Source organism: Silene latifolia, chromosome 9, assembly GCF_048544455.1.
Source record: "Silene latifolia isolate original U9 population chromosome 9, ASM4854445v1, whole genome shotgun sequence".
NCBI classification, from domain to species: domain Eukaryota; kingdom Viridiplantae; phylum Streptophyta; class Magnoliopsida; order Caryophyllales; family Caryophyllaceae; genus Silene; species Silene latifolia.
Genome location: NC_133534.1, coordinates 15,875,305 through 15,880,976, shown reverse-complemented (window position 1 = coordinate 15,880,976; position 5,672 = coordinate 15,875,305). Strand labels below are relative to the sequence as shown.

At 36.5% G+C, this 5,672-nt stretch overlaps 1 long non-coding RNA gene across 3 annotated transcripts; it reads right to left on the bottom strand.

Moving 5' to 3' along the window:
* Positions 1 to 292: 292 nt before the first annotated feature.
* Positions 293 to 3,976, bottom strand: LOC141599219 (uncharacterized). Of its 3 annotated transcripts, none has more exons than XR_012523764.1 (8): positions 3,852 to 3,976; positions 2,903 to 2,974; positions 2,364 to 2,439; positions 2,136 to 2,208; positions 1,965 to 2,021; positions 1,738 to 1,798; positions 1,561 to 1,636; positions 293 to 835 (listed from the first exon to the last, which is right to left on the bottom strand). It is a non-coding gene; the product is annotated as an uncharacterized LOC141599219 (long non-coding RNA). The 3 variants fall into 3 exon arrangements; XR_012523765.1 differs by having other exon boundaries at positions 2,136 to 2,200; XR_012523766.1 differs by lacking the exon at positions 1,965 to 2,021.
* Between the last annotated feature and the right edge of the window lie 1,696 nt (positions 3,977 to 5,672).

Genomic DNA, 5,672 nt, shown 5'->3' with positions numbered 1-5,672 from the left:
ATATGACACTAGTACAAAAATATTTATTTGCGGCTCCAAAAAAGGGACCTTTTGCGGCGTTTTTCATGTAGCAGCAAATGAGGGGGCCGCAAATAGAAAAGTTATTTGCGGCGTTTTTAAAACGCAGCAAATAAATAGCTATTTGCGGCGTTTTTTTCAAAAAACGCAGCAAATAAATAGCGCTATTTGAGGCGTTTTTTTAAAAAAACGCCGCAAATACATAATAAAAAAAAAAAAATTTTTTTTTTTTTTTTTTTTTTTTTTACAAAAGAAATGGTTCAAACAAATTATTTAAATATAAGAACTCTCAAATATATTTTTCCACAAGACAATCTTACATGAGTTTTGTAATTATTCTAAATTAATACATCAAATAGAAATTACATACAAATATAGAATACTCAAAAACTAATTACAATGGCACTAGAATACAAAACGAAGTAACTCAAGTTTGATTCTAATCTCAAAGCTTGTAAAACTTAAAGACAGCCACTAATTCCATAGTATACTACATTACTACGGCTATAGGATTGCTTCATTCAACAAATCATCTCCTACATCAACTCTCCAAATGTTCACAGCTCAAAATGATAAAACTGTCGACATACTAAATGGCCACATGATATAATTATTTCGAGGAATAAGCAATCACCATAAAAACTCTGCTGACGTAGCTGCTCTATGACGTTGCTTGGTGAAGGTGAAGCATCTTCCACTCTCCTCTTCTGATTTGTGGGTTCTTTCAAAGCAGTTGCATTAGGTTTTGCCTTTTCCCTCCGTCCAGAGTTCATAGTTCTCATTGATGTTTGTTTACGCTTCCCAATCTTTGAGGATCCTGATATTAGGCACAAAAAACATGCATATGATTAGTACAAACCATCATAACTGACAAGCTACACTGAGTTCTGAATTCAAGTGTGAAGAAGTATGTCTTTTAAGTCCCTTGGTTCCTAGAAAACACTTCCACAAAAAAAAAAAAAATATATGAAACCGAATACATCGTGAACTATTATCACATTGCAAAAACATTTCGCCAGGTTTTTAAAACATAAGTCGCTCATTACTAAGAGAAGAATTTTCACATATCACATGTATTCACATGTTTGATGTTTAGTATGTTCGTTAATGTGGTGTAACTAACTGATTTCTTCAGAAATTCAAATGAAGCTGCGATTAATACAAATTTTAAAGAGGGCTAACATGTAAAGAAGCAAAAGCTAGGGATAGCGAGGCAACGCGAATGACGCGATAAAAGAATATTAAGAACATGATATGTAAAGTGCATAATTGTGTGCAACTGTGCATTGCTAGCTGCGCCTTGTACATAAGACACACCTAAGATGCCCCGAGGCGTTTTGGCAACCCGGTGTTTAAGAACACCCGAGGTACACTTTTCTAAACGAAGACCCCTGGGAATAAAATAGAAGAATAGACTTACTTTAGAGAGCCCAAAATTCCGAATAGCAGATCCAAAATTTTGCACAACTTAATAGATGTTGACATGTTTACTGAAATAGATATACCACATCCTTAAAATAAAGACTAGACAGAATATTACACAGTTATCATGCCGCAGTGTCCCGATCTCAGGATGGTTGGGAATCTTGTAACCAGCGTCAGTGGAGACCGAGCAAACCTACTCAGAAGTACGACAAAGCCAGGTGTTCATAAAAAAAAAGGAATATGAAGACCAACAAAAGCAGACACACACACACAAGAGGACTCAGGATAGCAAACCTGTATACGTTCCACTTTCCTGTTTGCAGCTTTTCAGGAAGGACTACACTATATCTGTGACCTACAAAAAGTCGGATGTCATTTCAATTTTAACAAGTCCTCTGAAAAGAGTTATGACACTTTGCCGAGCATAGTCATGATAACATAAATTGTCTCTAAAGTGGCCTTCTCTATATTGGGACACATACATACACCAACTCTCCATCTCTTAGAACTACTTATATTACCTCAAATAAGTTGGCCTTTTGAGACATCGCATTGTACGATCAAAAATATGGTCTCACCTGAAACAATGATCTAGAATAATTTAGGAAAAAAAATCTTCCAAACGCTTGTCAATACTAAAAAAATGCAAACAAATTATTCACTGAGAGTAAGCACAATCAGCCAAGGGAGACCTTTAGATATGTTCTCACGTCAGATTCTGAAACATTTGTACCACTGTATAGGCAGCAATAACATCCTGCAAAACTTGAGAAAAGTTCAAACCATTATGTTGTTACCCAATTCAAAAAAAGGGGAATCATTAAACTGATAAGTTAATAGCTGACATTGGTGTCACGAATAAAGATGCAGATGGTAAAAGATTATACGAAGTAGTTATACAGTAAAGGAACGCAAATTACCTTGTCCTAGTTTAGTATATGCAGGTCCCAAAGAGGTCACTATATCCCTTAATCTAATTTCTCGTGCAACTTCATCCTGATTAAAAGGAAATTATGAAGTAATATTAAAGCTAAATACTGCACAATACTTGAAACAGTAGCGCAAAATGAGCACTAGTGAGGAAATGAATAAGATTGACTTCTTATCCTCCAATCAGAACCATCAAACGCATTCTGAAAGGTGGGAGTAGAAGTGTATTCAAAACAACAATCAAAAGTAGTCTTTTAATGACATTAGTTGTCTCACATAACCATATAACATGCATGGTTTCTAATAATGTAGTTATCGACATAGAGAGGAAATGAATTCCACTATAGCACAAAAAGAATAACAATTGCTTCAAATTCATATTTACCCATATAGCACATAAAGTTACCTACCTTAAAACATAGAGCATAAATTATCAAAACATATCACAATTCATATTTCATTTGCAACTAGTTCATTACTAATCTTTTGCTGATAGTAACTAAATCAATAAGTTAACCAACATAATTACCTGAATTTTCAGCAGCTTAGGAATCTTCATGTTTTATACATGAGTGAACTTTTCTTGCCTGCAATCAAAAACCTAGAATAAAATTATTAATGACAAGGGTAAGTTAAAAGATAAAAGCAAACAATAAATCATTTTTTCCCACAAAAATCGAAACCCTAGATCAAGAAATAAAAGAAACAAACTTGACAATAAAAAAAAAACATAATTAATCAATCATCACACAAAAAAAATGGTTTTTCTACGATATACCCTTGTGTTTTTCAAATTTCTACCATATAGCTTATATTTTTCAAGTCTCTACCATATACCCTTATCATTTCTAAATCTCATTCATATACCCTTATATTTTGTTAGTGACTAATAATACATGACCCAAGTTAACAATAATTACTAACTTTACTAAATATTTACTCCTAATTATTTTCTCAACTCAGTCTTACAAGTTGTTACAACTGTACAACTATACGTTTATACCCGTCTCTCTCAAAACACTCTGACCTATGTCCCCTATACTCTTGCCAAATGAACCTATTTCACCTACAACTAATATATCCGATGTTGTCATAATCTCACCCACGAGAAGTACAAGATTGCGTAAAACATCTAGTTCGCCTTCATACAGCACAATTAGGCCTGAACCTAGATTCAAACTACCACAAAACCCCAACCAAACCCAGATCTAGCCGAAATAATATAAAAATAAAATTACCAGATATGATTTTCTAGAATTGAAAGAATAAACATAAAAAACCTGATTTGGATCAACCCTAATCATATAATCTAATCAATTTAGTTCTAAAACATCAAACATCGGAAACTAATACTACATTTATGGAATTAAGTAACGACAATAACATCGTATAAGCAAAATAATCAAACTACCCTTAAATTTTAACTAATTTAAATGAAATTAGGGACGAATTGTACCAATTATGAAGGAGGAACCAACCTGGCAACGAAATCGGATGGCGAACGTGCATCTGGCCAACGGTGGCGATGGAGCAGAGTGGGCGATTTGCTATGTTTTAGCGTTTGAGGGTTGGGTATAGTGAGATAGTGATTATTGAAGGGGGTAGGTTAGTAATGAAGGAGGACGGGAGAAGTAATGGAGTAGTGAAGGACCGAGGGTTGCCTTTTATTCCTTTTTTTTTTAAATAAAAAAAGGCCCTCTTATTTGAGGCGGTTATTAGGAAAAACGCCTCAAATGAGTTATTTGCGGCATTTTTTTTAAGAAACGCCTCAAATAGATTTATGTTTTTTTAAAGAAAGGAAAATAGTGAAACCTATTTGCTGCTGTTTGACAAAAACGCCTCAAATGATGAGCCGCAAATTAATGTTTTTCTACTAGTGTGAAAAGGAAATATAATTTCCATAAGGACTCTTTCCAAACCCGGACTCCCTTGCCAATTCTCCCTGATCTCCCTAACTTCTCCCTGACACTTCTTTCCTTAATGCGGACGCCTCCTATGATGGGCTCCTAATCTTCCTTGAGCCCGTTTCCTTTCTCCAACCGTGGGCTTCCTTCCTCCTCACCATATCTTTCATAGCCTTTACTTTATTAAGTGGGCCTTCTTTATTGTGCTATTTTTATCCCAAAAAAACCCCATTAAAAGACCTACGAAAAACCCCTAACTACCCGTTGTAAACTCATATTACAGCCCTTTCTATGACAAGCATTACTTTACGCACCAATCGACCCCACATAACGCCACCTTTGACCACCGTGTTGACTGTTTATGTATTTTTTTACCAAGTTAATTGTATTTAGGTCAATGCGGTCTTATTCGTTGGTTGCTTGACCGATTGTTGTGTTTGATGCGTAAATAAATAAAGTATGAGATGTAAATTGACACGCAAGATTTGGTGACGCGGAAAACCCAATGTGGGAACAACCGCGGGAGGGACGGTACCCTGCCAATTATTTCACTATACTTAAATGGGAGGACGAATACAATTGAGATGTAACGTAAATCTTGCTAGCACGAGGTGTTGTGTGTGTGAGATGAATGATTGAATGCCTTTCCTTGATCGCTTCTCTTGCTATTTATAGGGTAGGAACCTTAGAGGTATCCTTTCCGGATTACGGAAAGGTATACGATTTCCATAATAACTCTTTCCATATCTTGACGTCTCCCTCTATTCTCCCTGATCTCCCTGACTGCTTCCTGACTTCTCCCTAAAACTCTTTCCTAAACACGGATGCTTTCTTCAGTGGGCCTTGGCTTCCTTTTACACGCGCCTGCTGACCCATTTCCCTTTCAGCGTCCTTGTTCCCAATCGTGGGCTCTTCTTCCATTACTTCCCCCTACGGCCCATTGCTTATTAGGTGGGCTTTTCCTTATTGTGTGATTTTTAGCCCAAATAGTTTACCCCCAATTTCTTGTGAGATACGCTTCGAGGTATCGAACAAGGAATTTACGTAGTTGATTACCAAAAACCCTAAGCCGTCATTTGTACTTCTTTTCATGCATAATCATCATTGCTGCCGACCACCTCCTCATTTCTCGCGCCCTACTCCCTTTCTCTTCCTTTATAACCCCAACCCCCTTCACCACTTCATTAATTATACAATTATCTCCCATAAAACTTTTCCTCTCCCAAATCTTTACTCTCCTCCTTCTCTCTTCCTTGCCGGCTTCGCTGCACCACTCCCACCGTCCTTTTCACCAGGTATTTCTCCCTCCTTTCCTTTTCTTAATTTCCCTTTCCTCTTTCCACCATGAGAAAAACCCGACAAGCCTCCTCATCCTCCACCCTAGCTGGCCGTAAT